Source organism: Callospermophilus lateralis, chromosome 1, assembly GCF_048772815.1.
Source record: "Callospermophilus lateralis isolate mCalLat2 chromosome 1, mCalLat2.hap1, whole genome shotgun sequence".
NCBI classification, from domain to species: domain Eukaryota; kingdom Metazoa; phylum Chordata; class Mammalia; order Rodentia; family Sciuridae; genus Callospermophilus; species Callospermophilus lateralis.
The window spans coordinates 38,467,475-38,487,913 of record NC_135305.1 but is presented as its reverse complement, the minus strand read 5'-3'; the positions used below and the strand labels follow the sequence as shown (position 1 = coordinate 38,487,913).

At 34.9% G+C, this 20,439-nt stretch overlaps 1 protein-coding gene across 1 annotated transcript in view; it reads left to right on the top strand.

Annotated features, from left to right (window-relative positions):
- Thsd7a (thrombospondin type 1 domain containing 7A) overlaps positions 1 to 20,439 on the top strand; it is a 391,409-nt gene that overhangs the window by 217,433 nt on the left and 153,537 nt on the right. The gene's annotated exons all lie outside the window — the stretch shown is intronic.

Here is a 20,439-nt window from a genome sequence, read left to right as displayed (position 1 = left end):
CCAATATGGCATAGGTTAAATTATACATTACTTTATATTAACATACATTAATATATATTAACATCATTCTAAAATTCTCATCAACATTGGATAAATTTTATAGTAAATGTGTAGATCTAAAGTTCTTAAAAAATATGAATGAATTTCAGCAGTGCTATAAGCCATCTTTCTTACACTGTCTTGGTCTGAAGAACAACAGGACTTCTATCACTAAACATTCAACATATAGCAGCTGGTAGCCAACAGAATTTCAAAAATGGCATAAGATAGGATAAAAATATTCATACAGATTTCATGTCATGAAAGTCTTCAAATCTTTCATGAAAGCACCAAAACCAACCAATATTTAAACATAAGATGAAGACATAATACTGAGTTTTATAATGACTGCTGGGGATCATAAAAACAGACTCCTCTAAAGAAGAGGTTGCCACTTGAGCCAGGTGTTGGTGGACACCCTGCTTACAGATAAGTGAATGAGGAATTCAGGAGGGAGTTTATTCCAGGCAGAGGAAACTGTGTGTATTGAGGCACAACATCAGAGAAAAGCAAAGACAAAGCTTACAACTTCAAACACAAGCATGTTGTATGCCAAGGACAGGATTGAATTTCCTAGGGAGTGAGTTGTTTGGAAAAGGTTTAGAATAGAGATAAAGATCTTAGTTGATACCAACAAATGAAAAGAAAAAGAAAACTGTTCAGGAAAGGAATCTAACAAATTTGATCAGAAAAGAAGGAAAAGAACAAAGAGAAATGGATGTTTTAAAAACAGAAAGAGAGCTTCTTCACCCCCCCCCCACAAAGAAGTGACAGCAGTGACCAGTAATGCAAGAAAGATAAGCACTGAAGTTTTGCATTTGCTACTTCCAAACTTTAATTGTTCTGTGTCCACTAATTTTACACAGCATGTCAACTCATTTAGGAATCTAGCCTAGGGATACATTTTACTACTAATGTATCTTGAGGTTGTAAGAAAGTAGCATAAAACATGCAATGTTAGTACATTAATATTTTCTTGGCCACTTTAATGGCTGTATTTTTAACACTCTTAGGTAGATTTATTATAGCAGTCTTCTCAGAGTAGTATAATTTCATTGCTGGAGGTGGATCAGATTTTAGTTTCTGAATGTCAATTATGTCTGATAGGTTATTACTTTCAAAAGGTCCTTGAGAATTTGGAATTGCAACTGGATATTTTTTAAATCATTTTTTTCAGAGTCCTCTCATACCCCTGGCAAACCACTGCGGAGCACCAGAAATGAAAGTCAGAGTAAAAAGAACTGGCACACACATACACACACAGTATCATTATTAAGACGTATCTGTTAGACTAAAGCAAATGTCAAAGCAAAAGTCAATAGATATGGAAGTAATTACTTCAACTACAATTAATATTATAATGTAAATGAGTAACTTAGGAATTTGTGTCCATTCATATTATATTATCAAGACTACTGATAAGTCTTTGCAGAAACAGTTGATTCTTCTCAAAAATTACAGCTTTCCTTTTCAGAACTTAGCCTTTCCCCCCAGCAGCTCTTAACATTTCCCAACAGGAAACTATCTGATAGATTAGCATCCCAGGGGTAATACATGCTGAATGGAGTACAGATAGTCTGTAAGCTATGAGAGTTGTTCATAGGAGCTCTTCCTTCAGTAAATATGAAAAGTTCAAAGCTCATGTAAAAAGATAGAGAGAAGCCTCTTAAATTAGCTCCCTCAACCAATCTTGGTATGAACACATTAACTTCAAGAGACCTTGACTATGTAACCAGGACCAAGAGCAGGCATACTGTCTGTACTTATTTTGAAAAACAAAGTCTATGCTATTCCTTTTGCACACTCACATTGTTCTATACTTGCTCTGATTTCTCATGTAACCGTACTGTAACTCAAAATAAAACACATTAACTAAAAAATAAGCTTCTTGATACAAATATAAAGGAAAGAAAGTAATTGGAAATTTCTTTATTTTCTTGGTAGATCACCTTATACAGGGGAATGGTAACAACCATGTTACCAGAAGGACCCTGTCCTTATTATTTTATTTTATGCATTGATGTATGCATTATATTAAATGATTCATACAACACTGGCCAAAAAAATGAAAAAAGATAAAGAAAAACCTCCTGCTTGAGTAACTTAGGAATTTCCAAAAAATAAAAATATTTATATGATTAAAGGACTCACAAAGTATTTAGTATAATATTCACAACTTGGTATGTTATTTGTGTCAGTTGATTTATGCAATCAGAATATTGAATAAGTTGGGGACAGAATTTATAGACTATATTCACTTGATTTTGCCAAGAGCCTACCTTTTATTCACATACTGCTGCTTACTGTTGGCAACCCTCTCAGTCCTCACAACTTGCCCCATCGTATTCAGGTGAGAAAAAGGTCCATTGCATCACTCTAGAGCTGGGTGTGTTTTTCACTGAGAAAGTTAATAGTAAAACCATTGACAGTTTGTTTTGAGCTAGACAATCAGGATTCTAGTAGGCTGTGAAAAAAAAAGTCCAACTGTTGTGAAATTATATTAATAATTTTAATTAATATAATTATAACTATTATTATAATTAAATAATTATTTTATATTGTTATAATATCCACCCTTATAAGAATATTACAGAAAGAAACCTAACCCAAGGGGAGGCTATCCTAGAAAGCTAGTGAAAAATATTGCTGATTATTGGATATATGGAGTGACATTAGATTTTAGTCAGAATAATTAAAAAATTCTTCCTGTTGGTTCTAATTGAACATGGTTTAAAATGAGATAAACTAAAAGTATTGATTGAAAGACACTTTGAAACTTGAAGTGATTTATATTTTAGGGACTTTGTAAGTCAGAACATTTCTCTGTAGAAATCTCATCAAATATTCAACACTAAAATCTGGAAAAGGTCAGTGGTATTGGCGTTATTAAGAAAAGAAGTCCACAAAATGAACCTGTTTGGTGGCATAGAATGAGATACATCAGCAGAAAAAATTGGAGGGTCAATGCTAAGATAGATGGAGGGAAGAGTATATGAACTTTGAATGGACAGGCAGAAGGGTAAATAAAGAACTCATGCTTTCCCATATTCTGCAAAGAAATGAGGATAAAATAGTTATGCCATGCCTAAATAGAATGTAAACTCATTACAATTTTACTTTTATAGTTTCCACAAATGAGCCCACCTTATTCAAAGCTTTTTATTTAAAAAAGAAAAAGAAAACTAAAGAAAGGCTATGCTTATGGTGCTATTTCCCTATTATTTCAGAAAGTAAATATCACAGTATGTTGAAGCCTAGTGCTGCACCTTTCCTATCCATCACTTTTGAAATAACAGGTGGTAGGTAAGAATATTTTACATGACATTTCCATAAGAGATATGTATTAGAGAACTACAGGCGTGGGAGTCTCCATAAGTTCTCTGATTGACTCTTTAAACCAACAAGGAAAGAGTGGTTTACCTTTACTTTCTACATTACAAGATATCATCAAAGTTTCCCCATGAAATATAAGTGATTTCATGTTTCTTGACTTCCTATGACATTGCTATGTGGATGTAAATTACAGAAAAACATTAAAAGATTTCTGAGTTACTGAATTCTAAAACTTTCACTATGTTATAATTATGCAAACAGATATAAAGTTTGGATATGAACACTTGTTGAGAGAAATTAGGTATTAACAGTTTTTATAATATATCATAGTTATTAGTATTCCATTTTGGGCTGAGCTAATCTTAATTTGGTAAATTAAAAAGGAACCAGAATACATAATGGCTACATTTTGAAAATAGAGTATACAGTATAAATGCAATGAGATACATTTATAATATAGTAGATTCAATTATAATAAATTATAGAATAATTAAAACTTAGGAAATCCCTGAAGGAATTAGAGCCACCTTGTCAGTCAGTCCTCTGGATATCTTGCAGCAAAGAAGGGCTGTTACCCTCTTAAGTTTCTCTGTGATCAGTGGAACATAAAATGGAAAGTGAGATGCCAAGAGGTTTCAGCCACTGGGATAAAAGCTAATAAAAACTCACCTGCTGGGAATTAGATTAAGATATTTAGTGTTCTACCTAGAGGAAACTTAAGACATTTTACTGAAGGAAGAACTTACTGATGAGATTTTAGGAAGTTTTCACCCAAAAAGGCAGTAAAAGGAAAATATAATGAGGAAGCTCAGAAGGCATCTAAACATAAAAGCTGTGCTCATATACCCCCTTTTTGTATTTTTTAAAATTCTTTTTAGTGATATACAACACCACAACAAACCCTGATATGACCACAAAAGCATGGAACACAGCCTGCTCGAATTTAGTGCCCAGCACTGATTTAGGTGCTTAAAAATTATTTGTTTTTTGACATACTTACTGTCTCCTTGTAAAATGTGCCTGAAAATGATCTGTCAAATGTTTCAACTATACCTTCCCCCTTTAAAAATAGTCTCTATCTTGGGGCTGGGGTTGTGGCTCAGCGGTAGAGAGCTTGCCTAGCACGCATGAGGCCCTGGGTTCGATCCTCAGCACCACATAAGAATGAAATAAAGATAATGTGTCCAACTACAACTAAAAATTTTTTAAAAATAGTCTTTATCTTAGGATGAGGCCATATTCACACTCACCCTAACTTTCACCCAAAGAACTATTCATACCTCAGAATTTAAAAAGAGGACACAAGATCCAGGTGTCAGATAAGTGACAAGAGTCGAGATTAATGTACTTTGATCATTTTAGACAGTCACTGAAGAGAAGTTTTGATATATCTTTTTTCTTTTCTAATTATATTAGATCACGTAAAAATCTTTTGATTTTTCATTGTAAAATTACTTTCAAAAGAACCCCAAATAGAAATCAGGAGTCCTGGTTTTTTTTTTTGTTTGTTTGTTTTTTATTTCTGCTTGACCTTACTACTCTAATACACATTACTTTTTTTTTTTTTTTTGCCTTAACATACCTATTTCCAAATGAATCTTCTATTCCACTTTCAGCAATATGCCAGATTAGATTAACTGAATACCATCCTTGATAAAACAGCTAGACATGCAAGATACAATATATTTATAAAACCTTTTAGGGGCAGACTGAGCTTGATTAATTGGTTCCCAGAATAAACCAGTATGATTAATCTGAAGCTTTCTCTGGTTGCCCTGGGTTGGGGATAGTGTAGAAGCATGGTTAGACATTACCAGGCCTTGTGATACAGAACATGACACTGAGCATTTAGTCATTTATAGAGAGTACAAGCAGAAATACTGCATTACTTCATCAACCTTAAAGGGTTACAGCATCAGGTGAGCAGAGAGACTCAACTTCCCCTTATAGGGAAATGACCATGAAGCAGGTCAGCCTCAACTTCAGGCCAGTGGGAAATGAGCTTTTCCAAAGAATGACAACTATTGACTTGTTCTCACACTAGTTCTAGTTTTAAATTTATAGCTATTTCCATGAGTCCAAAATCCAGAAAGCTGAGAAGTTAATATAAGAAATAGTATCAGGCCAATGGTACTTCCTGAAACTAGGAAAAACAGAGGCCATTTAGACAGCAATACTTTAATCTCAGGATTCTCCCTGTTAAACTGTACCATCCAAAATTACAAATTGCATGAGGAAAAATACTTTATAGGAAACAGGACTTAAGATGCCTAGTAATCAGTAAGATTAGACACTCAAGACTGGAAATATTATAAATAGTGAGTAGAGACCATAAAATATATATGCTAAATGTTATTGAAGACCTAAAAGAAAACATGTAAAACACAAAAAAATTGAGTCACAATGAAAAAGACAGGTTTTTTAAAAATGACATAGAAGTTCCAGACTGAAAAAATACATTTATCGGAGATCCAACAAATGGATAGGTTAGACAGATGGAGCTAAATTATTCAACAGGCAACAGAGAATAGAAGTTGAAAAGAAAAATGAAGATGACAATTGTACAGATTTGAACAAGTAGGTAGGGGATGATTCACAGGTGAAAGACAAGAATCAGTAAATGCAGTAATACCATAAGCAATAATAATATATCCACATCCACACCTAGATACAATCTAGTGAGATTTCACCTCACCAGTTACAAAAGTATATTAAAAGGAGTAAAGAGAAGAAAGATATTAATTACAAGGAAATTAACAGCTAAGTTCTCAACAGTTGATAAAACAAGCAAAATAGTATGAGATATATTTAAAGTATTGAGAGGAAAATAATTGCCAAGTTAAAATTATTCACTCAGTTACATAACATTCGAATGTCTGAGCAAAATTAAGACAAAGGCAAAAGAAGGGTTACTGCCAATACACCTCCCTGGGACCAACTGCTACAGGATGATGTTGAGGAAGCAGGGCAGTGAACCAAAAAAGAGCAGGAGTCAAGATGAGGAAAGAATTTGGTAAACACATGGGCAGCTTAAATCAACATCAATGTGTATGAACAGTACTAATAACCATAATGTTCCATTAGCTGATGAACAATAATATATGGCAGGAAGACACAATAATGGCTATATTGCTTAGGAATAGGGTGAAGGCACTGAAGAGACTATATCTTATTAAGTCACTAAGCATGTGAAAAATTTAAGAGTAAATATAGAGCAAATATACATATTTTAGCTTAATAGTTATTACTATATAATTGTATAATTATATGTTTTATTATAACAGAATCAATTACCACTATATAATGCATATTTATATATATTCTAATCCAATAGATAAAATGAAAGGGACTGGATAAGATTGAATCAGTTTAAAAAAAGTACTACATAAGGGATAAATATGAATCATTTTTTTATACATAGATGATATAATAGTAAATCAAAAAGACCAGAAAAGGGGTTTTAAAAATGTCAGAGCTGAAGGTTATTGCAGAGAACCATTCTGATTTAATTATGAACTACATCTATAAGACCAATCAACTGTATTACAAATGTTTGCTGTGATCAAACTATATAATCTAAACATTCACAGCTGCTGGCAAATGCAAACAGACGAGGAGGTCACACATTGTACTTCGAAGTCAATAATGTCATCTTTACATACAAAGCACAGATGAAATTTTTATTTTATCAAGGCAATGAGATTAACTTAAATCACAAATGTATACAATGTCATAAGTAGCCAAAAGAATGAACGGTTGAATCAATTAAATAACATTTGATAGAAAGTTTTCTTGGATAATCATTTTCTATCCTATAATTAGAATGAAGAATAACCTTTTCAAACATAAAACTCAATAAGAATTGAGTTATTTCCAATTATGTACAAATTGATATTGTTCAATGTTGCATGAAAGTGATTGCACACTATTTAAAATTGAAGGATAGAAACAACAAAAAATTTGTGAATATGCACACTTATCTCCCACTCTGTCGTCCTAGTCTTTCACAGTTTGGGAAAGGATAAATGACGTTGGTAAAGGAACTGTTATCTAGAGAAGATAAATTTTTTGTGCATTTTAGTGTCTAGGCAAAGCTATAAATGATGTGTTAGCAAAATGTGTGGGTGAAATTAAGTTGATCAGGATGAAGCATTTTGAGTAAAAATGTCATGCTATATTGAGATATTAAGGGGCTAGAACCATAAGATATTTCTAACAATATGAAATGTAATGAAATACTTCTACCTTTACTTAAATCCCAAATTCCAACTATAAAAAAATAGTAATAACATTGATGATGTTGATATGTTGATTTTATTTATTAAGGCAGTGTGTTAATTATTTGGTTGATCCAAAGAGAACATGTACTTGCAGGGAACAAGGAGTTGGAATCAAGAATTTCATGTTGAATTTGTTCTGTGTCTGTTCTGTGTTACTCATTAGCACATCAGAGTCTGATTGACAAAAGTATTGCAAATTTATGTATCCCACTTGGTCTTTTATTCACTCACCAAACTAATTGAACAACTGTTAGATTACATCCGAGATTTGTATGTTGAAGGTACAATGTTTAAAAAATAGCGTTGATTGCTGTCATCAGGCAGCATACATCTAATAGCCTCCTATTTACAGCTTGGTTTACTTGGAGTTCAGAATTGGCCCTTCACAAGGCTGACATGGGGGTACTTTTTTGGACATCCAGTTTAAGGCTCTCTAATTAAGCTCTGACTATGCACTACACCACAGTCTAGTCCTTACAAGGAACTTTTACCCATATTCATCAGGTGAATTATTTGTCTCTAAAGCTCATATCCACAAAGCTCATATCCACAATATATAGTTTTGAGAATCACCTGAATGCTTTAAGAAAATGTGAAAGTCCCAATGAAGTTATGATTCTGTAGGACTAGAGTGAGCACAGGAATTTCTCTTTCTCTCTCTCTCTCTCTCTCTCTCTCTCTCTCTCTCTCTCTCTTTAATAAGTTTGATTGTAACCAGGTATTGATTTTACCATAGAGATAATGAGTCCTTTCACTTCTTTCCAAAGCTTTAAGAGGGACTGAAATAGGGGAGCCCAAGTCTGTGCATAAAGGCTTTTATAATTCTTAATGAATACTAATTATTTAATTTTTAAAAAAAGAAAAATAAAAGAAGAAGATTGCAAAATTCCATATATAAAACTGGTCACTATTCACCAAGCTTTCTGTCAGGTCCTCAGAAAGAGCCTCTACCTGTGAAAGGTCCTGAATCTTAAGATTCTTAGGCTTCTAAATGAATCTGCCCTTAATACTAACATAGATTTGGGGCTTTATTAGTGCCAAAGGGAATCAGTGCTTGATGGTGAGAAACAGAACGCAGGTGTATGGTCCTGAAAAACCCTGTTTCCTATAATTACAGAGATTAGACTGGGAAGCAGGCCGGGATTGGAAAGTTACTGTGTTTCCAGAGTGAAGTTGAATTTTCAGTTGTAATATTGATCTTATTTATGCTCCTTGGACTCAGTTTCCAGTCCCTGAACTGTAAATCTTTGGAAACCTACTCTACTTTGACAGTACTTAAACTGAGAATTTTAGGGAGAAAAGACTTTGTTTCAGTTTACTTCATCCCTGTAACCTGAGATGGAAAGAAGACATAGCCATTAGTATAGGACCTTCCATTAATGGAAGAAAGATGGGAGATAAAATGTCACCTAACCTGACACTATCAAGTGACTGTAGTATGTGTGCTTTTTGTAACCCTTAAGCACTTATTTCATCAAATCTGTTGTAGATGAATGATAGCACCAGAAGGAATTTCGAAACTAGCACTCAGGGATATGCACTGGTGAATGAATAGCATTTTTTTCCGAGGCACACTCCTGCTATCTAAGGATGTAAAAGAAATGGTTTGTGGCTGGGGCTGGCTGTTCTTTGCCTTGCTGGTGATTGCTCAATAGGGACTAGCTACTCTCTCCAGTGTTAACAGAGGAGTACAAACTACATTGTGGAACTCATTAATATTTATTTCTTCTAAAAGCAATGGGCAATAAAAAGGGAAATAAACCAGGAAGAATAGCAATGGGAAAAGAAAGCCATGACAACAGATTCATCTTGGGAAGGTTTTACCATTTATTGCGCACACACAAAAAATGCATTCAAAGTACAAGGATCTATATTATTATTAGTGTAGAACCAACTAAAATGCTGATTACTGAGTGAACCAATTTAAGGAAAATATTATATATTAAATGCAATTCAAGAATTCCAAGTAGTAATTTTTATTTTTGTAATTATATGCATTTGCTGTTTATTATGGTTTAGATATGAGATGTCCCCCAAAAGCTCAAAAGGGAGAGAGCACAAGAAAGTTTAGAAGTGAAATGATTTGAGTTATGAGAGTCTTAACATCAGTGCATTCATCCACTTGAATGGATTAACTGGGTGGTAACTGTTGGTGGGTAAGGTGTGGCTGGAGAAGGTGGGTCATCAGGGGCTTGCCTTAGAGGTTTATATTTAGTCCCTGTCCAGCAAGAACTATCTATGCTTCCTGGTAGGCATGTTCTGAGATGCTCTTCTTCTCCACACATTTCTGCCATGATGTTCTGCCTCATCTTGGGTTCAGAACAAAGGAGTCAACCATCTGGACTGAGACCTCTGAAATTGTGAGCCCAAAATAAACTTTTCCACCTCTAAAATTGTTCTGGTCATGTCTTTTGGTCACAGCAGGAAAACAGCTGACTCGGACAATAGACCTCGTTACAATTTTACATTCTATACTAAAAGAAGCTACATGCTTTAAGTGTCAGAGTCTGTGCTATGTGTGTAGAAGGAAAAGAACTCCATGCCAATAAGGATCATTTATCATTTTAACAGACTGGTGGCATCTTTGTGCCCTTTCTCTTATTGCTCTCCCCTTTTTTTCTTCTTTTACTAGAACCCAGCATTGCTTAACCACCAAGCTATATCCCCAGCCTATTTATTTATTTATTTATTTATTTATTTATTTATTTATTTATTTATTTATTTATATTTTGAGACAAGGTCTCACTAAGTTGCTGAGGGCCTCGCTAAATTGTTGAGGCTGACCTCGAACTTGCAATCCTCTTGTCTCAGACTCTGGAATCACTGGGATTACAGCATGTGCCACCATGCCTGCTGCTATTGCATTTCTTGAAATGCCTTCACCTATTATTCTAACCTTCCAAATATTCCCCCACCACACTGTAAATAACTATAAGACCTCTACTCATCTTACTTCATCCAAAGCCTATTATAGCCCTTTTATACTAGTACACATTTGCCACATGATATATATGATTCAGTTCTTTTAAAATTGCTTCATTAATATTCATGCCAACTTCCTAGGAATTAAGTTTTTAAAAGAGATCATAGTGTTTCCCCCCATTACACTTCGTTATTATAACCAATCATTCTTAGCTGAGGGTGGGGTATATTTGCTAGTCATTTGGAAGTATCTCTAAGAAGGTAAAAGAAATCCTTTCAGTTAGAGGATGTTGACCTCCTGGACATCTGATTTATAGTGTTTCATTGCAAATTAACCTGTTAACCTCCCCCATATCAATCTTTTTTTTTTCTTTGTTTTTATTTCATTTGAAAAGACCTAATGGGAAAACACATGTAAGGCCCAGCATAAGGCCCTACATTTATTATATGAAAATGAACATTGATTGCTTTTGTTTATGTGTCTGCTTTTCTGGTTCAACTGAGAAAAAAAGGGGGTACATTTTTCAAAAAATAATTTGACTCCTAGCCTTTTATATGCATTCAAGTTGTAATTGTATACCACCCTTGTAAGTTGAGAAACATAAGGGAGGATGCACAATATGTGGACTCTCTTCACGATATGTTGTGAAGCCCTGCCACATGCTTACATCATATATGAAATTCTTCCTCTCTTGGAAAAAGCAGACATTTTTCAAACCCCTCTTTTTATTGTTCTAGAGTAAGAATAAATGACAAATTTTACTTCTGTAGTTGTACAGGACAGAATAATTACAACTTCCCTTCTTTTGTGGCTCAGAATCCTTGAGAAGTTTCTGAAGGACTGCATTGCCAAAGGATTCTGGAGGAAATGCTTGTAAATAACCCTGGGATTGTTTGGTACTCTAAAAAGAACATTTTCTCCATTGCTCAAACTTGGAATGTCACACTAGTCCATTTGCTCCTCACATCACATAGGATCCCCAAGAATCTAAATCCCCTTTGATTAGGGAGAATTATGCCAGGTGAACTTAATTCTTATTGTTAATATAATAATAGTGAATAGATGCAGAAAAAAATTATAAGAGTTTTATTGTTTACATGTTCTCTGCTAGTTCTGGTTAGAAAATCTTAGATTAATTAAGTTCCTACCCCACTGGGAATTTCAGAACTACTTTGAAAATAATGTCATGTTTTCCAACTAGGAAAGCTATTGGTTTATTTCACAGTACCTTCTAAAAGTCTGTCCAAGGGGGTAAGCAAAGTAAGTAACATGTTGTGGTAGAGTTATTAATACATGACCAAATGGATAATTGTTGAATAATTTTCCCAGACACACTAAAACAATAAGTGACCAAGCATGGATAAAAAGCCAATTCTTGACTATAGGGTCTGAGCTCCAACTAGGGCTACCCTGCTATGTGAATTTGTTCCAGAATAAATGCAGTGGATTTAGTAGCTGTTCATAATTTTATCAAAATCATCAGAAGAACTTTATATTATCTGTTATCTCTTGTAAAAATAAACAAATAAAAATGGCATAGAAATGTGTCCCTTATAACAGAAAATTTTTTTAAAAACCTAGGCATAATTTAAGCTTTTTCTACGGACAACTCAATTAGGAAGTACATTCTCTGATGTGGTTCTATAACGTCAATGTAATCTTGTCCATGATTTGAATCAGTATTATGTTGGACCATAAAAAAATTACTATTTTTTAGGTAAGAAATTATTAATTAGTGGAAGTCTCATGCTTTAACAGAAAAAGTCATTGGGTATGAACTATTTTCCATCCCAGACTTTGCACCATCAGAATCAAGCCCACAGCTAGCTATGAATTATAGTCTTGTTTCCATGTGAACAATATGCATTTGTGCTGTATGCAGTGTGCTTTAGACAGGGCAATGATTGTCTCCTATAAAAATATGTAGATTCCCCCATAGTTGATATTCTTTATGAGAAAACGACTCATATTAATGGCTTGAGAGTGACTTGAATTCATCAAGCTGCACATTTACTTTATGCATAGATAGAAAAGAATTTCGCAGTTGATGGTGTGATTTTTAATACTTAGTGTGTCCCACTTTGTTATATGTAAATACATACAATAAAGGCGTAGCAATAAAGGGAGATGAAATGATTTTAAGTATAAATGGATGAAGAATGTGGGCCAAAGGAAAAATGCCAGAAAGAGGATATCAAACCAATGATGAATACAATAAAGATAACGCACAGAGTGTGAGCCATAAGATCCTATGAATTTCTTGAAGTAGGCCACAAGTTCTACCTCTAAGCTTGTAATAGCCAACATAAAGAAGAATGCTGCATTAATTATGAAATTCACAGTGCCCAAAAGACAATAGGAACTAGCTATAAAAGAGAAGCACAACAATTTCTGGTTCTAGGGCTAGGAAAAAAAAATTCACCTGTGGGCTTCCATAAAGAAGACACTGTAACGATATTGAATTACAACCTCATTAACATCTTTACAATAAACACTACTGTGAATTTTATAAGAAAACTTTCTCTTTCATCAATGTCAAGACACTAGCATAAATATGAATGCATAACTTATTAAAGGCAAATAACTAGACTTAATATGATATGGTATGGATTTATAGGTCCCTGCTAAGCAGGATAATCCAGGAATTGACTTCAGAAAGGGTGCAATAAATGAATGGATGCACAGCTATTCCCTCAGGAAGTATGCTGAGCTTTGTTAGAAGCAGAGAGTTTCTTTGTATCCCCTGATACAGGGATATGGAATATAGCTGTTCTGATTGCTATTTGTATAGTTAAATGCCAAGATCCATTTTCCAACCATCATCCAGATGAGGATAGGAGCCACATCCTTAAGAAAATATCAAAAGGCATCACAAAGACAAGCTTGCATGAAATAATCTCTCTCTTCTATAGGAGGTTGAGTTCAAATCTAGGAAAATGCAGAACAAACAAAGAGTTTATCTAGGCACAATTAAATCAGAGGTGGTTAATATACCCCATACCTTATAACTCAAAAATCCAAAACAGATGCAAGAGAAAGCCAGTATCAACAATTATGTGATCTCCTGGAAGAAGCAATCTGGTTTTCTGGTATTACATTCAAGATGAGATGATTACCAAGCATATATTAGTGAAACCAAAAGAGTTAACTTGAACTAATAATGGTACTGAGGAGGTGGAGGGTGAATGCTTGCTATATGTGAGACACCCTTCTAAACATTTTACATTAATTTGCTTATAAGACCCCCCAGCATAGCCTGCAAAATAAACACTATTATTATTATATAATATTGAGTTGCAAGAGTTTAAATAATTTTCCCAAGGAATATAGCTAGTAAATGTCATAATCAAGATTGTGAATCAAAGAGATCTGGCTCCTGAACCTGTGTTTTTGTTTGTTTGTTTTGGTTTTTTGTTGTTGGTAGTGGTGGATTTTTTGTGATTCTAGAGATTGAATCCAGGAACTCATGTATGTGAGTCAAGTGCTCTAACACCAAGCCAAATCCTCAGCCCTAAGCCATTGATTTTGAGCATGGTGCCATGGAGTATAGGGTTATTAGTCATATACAAGTTTGATGCTGGCAAAAGCTACTTCATATCCAGATGATATTGGTTTTAGAGTATGTGCTCTTCTTTTAAATAGTAATTCATTCTTGAAGCAAGTGATCTATTAAAGTTGCTCCTGTCTGGTGACAATAAAACTATATTATACATGCTTGATAATGCTCATGTTCTACTTTCTATGACAGGAAGACATTCATTTAGTCTTTCATTTCTTGAACCAATGTTTACTGACTGCTTTCTATGTCCTTGACACTGTTCTAATGCTAAAAATAATGAAGTTGACAACACAAAGAACTTCCTGTTTCAATTAGTATATTAATGGAAGGAGATGTATTATAAGCAAGTAAAGAAAATATTAGTTATCCTTAGGCACTACATAGAGGATTAAAATAGGGTGATGTGAAGGAGAATAATAAGGTAAGGATATTATTTGCATCACTCAATTTTATTTGGGTTCCCAAATTTATATATGTATCCCAAAATTCTCCTCTGAAAAGGGAAGTTCACATTGATCTTTCTACTTAACATCTCCAATCATACACTCATATCTGCCTGCCTCCCTTCTATATTCTCTTTAATGGCAGAACAAATAAAAATTTTAAAACAACATCAGAATTCATGTGTCTGAAGAGTATAAGCTTCATGATCTATTAAGTAGATGTGTCAAAATAAGCCATTAAAGCCAGTTAGAAAAAAAAATCACTAACAGAATAAGCAACATGTATATAGTAAGTATTCAGTAAGAACTTATGAAGAAATTAATAAATAGATTCAGTAGTGAACCCTGAGCATCAATAAATATGCCTTGCTAATCATATAATCTTGACTCTTCAGACACATGAATGTCTTTCTCTGATAGCCAAAGAAATGAAAGATCTAAAACATGCATGTTTAGAATCATTTCACAAAATCTGGCAACTAAATATTTAAAACCATCAGGAAAGCAAGCATATTGCTTGTCTTCTGCTTCCAGCCATAATGACATACTGGAAACATCCCAATAAGAGCAACTTCAAAAAATAAATGAATAAATAAAACAACTCCATAATTGACAAAATATATAAAGTAACTGTTTTGAAACATTAGAAAATAAGCAGCAGAAGATTGTGATCACATCTGCAAGCCATCCAGTCACCCCTGCCTTCTATGGAGGTTCTCACCTGCTGCACAGAAGGGAAGTGAAGACAAGCTTAGTGTCTTACTGAGCTAAGGAGCCAGAAATTTAAGTTCTGGGTTGCTAAGGGCCTGTAAACTTCAGGGTGGGATACAGAGAAGGGGAATCTGCACTGGGGAGAGATTGGTGGAGTCCATTGGTCTATGTATGGATACTCTGTGGAGACTTGGCCTGAGCCAGGCTACTCATGTTGGGGTAGAGACTCTGAGGTCCAGCAGAATTCTGTTCTGCAAGGCTGAGGGCTGGAAGATGATAGTATATACAGGTAGTACAGTGCTGGAAGATGTCAGAGTTCCAGCCCAACAAAGGTGAAGAATATTTGCTAAGCACCTCAGGCCCCAGAAAGGACCACACTGTCACAGCCAAGTCAAACCTGAAAAATACCAGCTTTAATTGCAAATGAAACCAAACCTAAAAGAATCAGGATGATCTTCCAGTACTTTAACTGAATGGCAGAACAAAGCTTAGCACTCTATATAAAACAATACCATTATCCAGACTCCAAAACATATTGTGCACGATGTATGGTAAGATGTTACTACACATTCAAAGAAACAGAATAAAAATACCCAGTATCAAGAAAAATAGCCAATAGAAATATACTCTGAGATGAACCAGATATTAGAATCAGCAGACAAGGACTTTAAGAAACTATTAAACATATGTTTGAGGACTTAAGGAAAAAATAACCTTAGAGAGTGAACAGATGGGAGTATGAGAAGAAAAATAGAATGTGGAAATTAAAGAACATACACACTGTGCAATTAAAAAAATTCACTGAGTAGGCTTAACAATTGGACATTGAGGAAGAAAGTCTAAGTGATTTATAAGAAAAATCCATAGAAATTATGTATCTAAGTAGGAGAAAGGGTTATTGATTTGGAAGACAGATCAATAGAAATGATCAGATCAGAAGAACAGAGAGAAAGAAGATTGAGGAAAAAAGGGAATAGTGATTCAATGACTGGTAGAATGTCAAGATGTCTACTATATGAATTAATGATCTTCCAGAGAGAGAAGAGAAAATAATCTGGCACAAAACATATGTAAAGATATAAATGGCCAAAATTTTCTCAAATTTGTTGAGAAAAAATCGACTTACAGATCTATGAAGATCAGCAATCCCCAGGCAGAATAAATTACAAATGAAAGAATAATAGAAATAATTTTAGTCAAATTCAAAAAATAAAGATAAAGATAAAAAAATTAAGTTGAGTTTATGTATATGTATAATGATAACAAATGAGGGTTGGAAATTTTACCAATGACAATGTAACAATAAAATAATATCTACTGAAGAACAAATTATCAAAATTGTATATGCAGTGCAAATATCCCTCATTATGTAGTGTGACAAACTGACATCTTCAAAGAAATAAAATCTGAATTTGCTATCAAGCTGCTAGGAATGTTGTCTGTGAAAATAGAATGCCTGAGCCATGTGATCCTGGAGAGGTTATGTAACTTCTTTGTGAATCTGTTTCCCTCTTTTAAAAACAATGGAAATGATAAAATTTGTGAAAGTTTAACTGAGAGAATCAATATAGTATTGTTAGACCCATGGCTGGTATATAGTAAAGTCTCAATAAATCTGTCCTCAAATATAAAGCAAGGCCAGATATTTAGAATAGATTCTTTTTCTGCAAGAAGCATGACATGCAATCCCACAGTATCTCTATGGGAGAAAACATGTCAACATTTGAGCTTTGACCTTGGGGACTGAATAAGTGAGAACATCAAGTTCATGATACCTACTTTCTCTCAGACTAGTGTCGTAACTTCCTTTTTAGTGATGGGTCAAGATCTACAGAACCTCTACCATCTCCCCAGTTCCAGAGAGCTTTATCTTATAAAACCCAAACCTACAGTCTGGAGGAGAAACCAGCTTCCCTTCTCATATTCATTGTTTCTAAAATCTGTCTGGTGTCAGCTGGTCAAACAGAAGTCCTGACAAATTAATGTGGTCTCCCAACTTGATGCAGCTGAGCCCACTGGAAAACATTCCCCTGACCAGAGAAAAGAGCTGGGCAAAGTCATAGCCTAGAGGGTCCTCTGAGGACTCCATCATAAATGACACAGAAACAATCTCAAAATGGGAATGCATATGCTAGTCACATGTGATAAGAGTTCCCTTGTTTAAGATCTACCTCTACATAGCCTCTCAGTTGTTCTTTTCTCCTCTCATCCTACCTGGTTCCCTGTCAAGGTGAAACTGAGGCTTAAGTCACCCCACCCCAACCTCCACTTCTCCCCACAGCCTCTTTGGCTTGAGTTACAAGACTGACATTTTCTCCCCCATAATCAGTAGTTCTTCATGTGTCATATGTAAGGAGTTTTAAAATATGTAGCTCTTTGCGTAAGCTTTGAATGCCCTGAAATATTAAAAAGCACAGCAGTTCCATTTTTTAAGTGATGATTAAAAACACCCAAGTTACTCTGAGGATAAACAGAAGGTCTGTAGGAGGAAGAACACCACACTCCACACATGTCCATGTGGGCTTCCTCATTTTTACTGTCCAGAGGGGGAAAAAGTCAGAAAAATGTGAGATCAGTGAACTTAAAAATAATAGTAATTAGGAAAGGTTTGGATGAAAGTCATTAAATTGCAAATGAAGTTTTAGAGAAAAAGTCCTGAGGTAATAAGCATGGCATTTAAACATCATTAAAATTAAAGTTAAGATTAAAGTGATGCTAAAATAATAGGCAAGATTTTGAAGGTATACAGTTAGACTAGAAGTTGACAAAAACATAAATGTAAAAGACATAGAGCTGAGATTAAAAAGGAAGACTGAAAAATATAGAAGAGACTAATAATTAATAATATATATCACCAGTGAAAACTGTATGAAAAGGTATAAAATCAATAAGAGGGAAAAATGCTTAAGAAAAGGAAATGTTGAATTTGAGAGACAGCAAAGAAAAAGAAGAATAAGAAAGTAGGAGACCTTGAGAGATCTGAGTTCAGAAGATATGGAATGATGGTGAGCTACAAGTTGAGCAAAGGTCCAAATAGGGCTGTGGTTTGCAATCTTATCTGTTCTCTTGAATAACTGAAGAGTTTTTCAAGATCCTAAAAGTCCAATAGCTTAGGAGGCTGAGGCAGGAGGATTGCAAGTTCAAAGCTAGCCTCTGTAACTTAGGAAGACCATAAGCAACTTAGCAAGACTCTGTCTCAAAATAAATAATTAAAATGGCAGGGAATGTGAATCAGTAGTTAAGCACTAGTTTCAATCCCTGGTGTGTGTGTGTGTGTGTGTGTGTGTGTGTGTGTATGTGTGTGGCGGGGAGGCCTAAAGGTCAGGCCTTACCCTAAAACATCACCCTAAATCTCTAAGTCTGGGAGAGTGGGAGAGAGAACTGGGCAATGGTAATTTAAATCACTCTACAGGTGATTCCAATATACAGCCAAGGATGAGCGTTACTGCTCTGCATGAAATGAAAGACAGGGATGCAGAAAGCAATAAAATTTTATCCTGGAGTATATGCCACCATGGGCTCAAAAGGATTATTAGCTTTTACTTAACAAGTTAGGACAGGAAACATCTAAAAATTAACAACACTTGAGCTGATCCTCAAGAATAAAGTGATTCTACTGTCCCAGAGAACTTTTCTGGTCAGTCCCCCTCACTTTCACACCTAATTTTAACCCCTTTACCTGAGATGCAGTTTTGTCACCTTACAAAAATGAGGCAGGGAAATTGCCAATAATAAACCTCCTGAAGGATTTTCTAGCAGGATTTAAGATCTGTAATGGCAGGTTTTTTAAAGAATCTCCAGGGTCATTCTTTTAAGAAGTTGTATTTAAATGAATATAGCCTAAGTTTAGGGGAAAGTAGTCATACTCAGCTTGTATATTATTGTAAGTAAAAATGAGGGTTTGGGATTAGAAAAAAAAAATCTGGAAAATCAGCTCTGGTAGAAAAGAAAAATGTCACTGAAGAAACCATACTTAATGGCCCAAAGTAACAGCAAGCAATTCTTTATCCTAGGGCATGCAGCTCTGTTCTGGAATGTGGGTGGCATTTTCTAATAGGTAAGAATTTAGTACCACAGTGCTGTGTGGCATCAGCTGCAGTTTGGGAAGCTGTGTTTCTTAAAGCATGGTCTGAACATAGTTGTTCTTGGGTTGCAATCTAAATGTAGTGAATCATTTTAGGGGATGGTATCCAAGAGTCTGCATCCCCTCTCCTCACTCCTACCCGCTCTCCCCGAGTAATTGCTGCATGTACTGAAAATGAAAAAAATCGCTGTTGTAAGATTGAGATGGACCTGAAAAATTATGATTATACTCCACAGAAGAAGAAACTAGTAATTTTGTCACATTCCAGAAAGCTTCAATGCTACATGATGACATTTTCCAACAATGTTGTCTCAGCAGCACTGGACTTGTAATGCTTGTTTTTAAGAAATACATGAAAACCCTCATTGAAAGAAAGTGGCAGTAAGATTCCTTCAATAAATGACATAAAGGCTCTAGGGTGAACATTAGAACGCTTCTTGCTGTAGCTTAATAAAGAGGAACCTGGAAGAGTAAAATAATTTTGTTGTTAAAATGTCAAAGCCAATATTTTAACCAGACCTGTCCATTCAGCCGGCAGCTGCCATAACAATGGGTTCACTATAGGTGGAGCGGAGCAAGGCAGGAGTGAGGCACAGGAAAGAGGTAGGGGGATTGCTATCTCAGAATATTGTTTAAAGAAGAAGCCACTGATGGACTGAGAAACAGTGTTAGAAAACAGACGGTAGTCTAAGGGTCAAGAATATGTAGAAATGGTGCAGTGACCATCAAGAGCTAGACTTGGGTTGCTTGGACCAGAATCACTGGAGTCATTCTTGATTTTTCTTTTAACCTCTCAACAATCCCTCAAGAAATTTTCCAGACTCTACCTTCAGTACCTATCTAGCCATTTCAACCCTAATATCATTGCCTAGTCCAAACTACTGTCATTTGCTTATATTGTTGTTGGAGACTCTAACAAGTAACCCTGTGTCACTTGCCCTCCACACAGCAACACAGCCTTGTTTAAATGTGAAGACAGGCTGTCACTCTTTGTGCAGTTCAAGCCACCTCATCTGTGGAATTTTGGTATGGCAGCCTAAAATGTTAATACACAGAATCATCTGAAT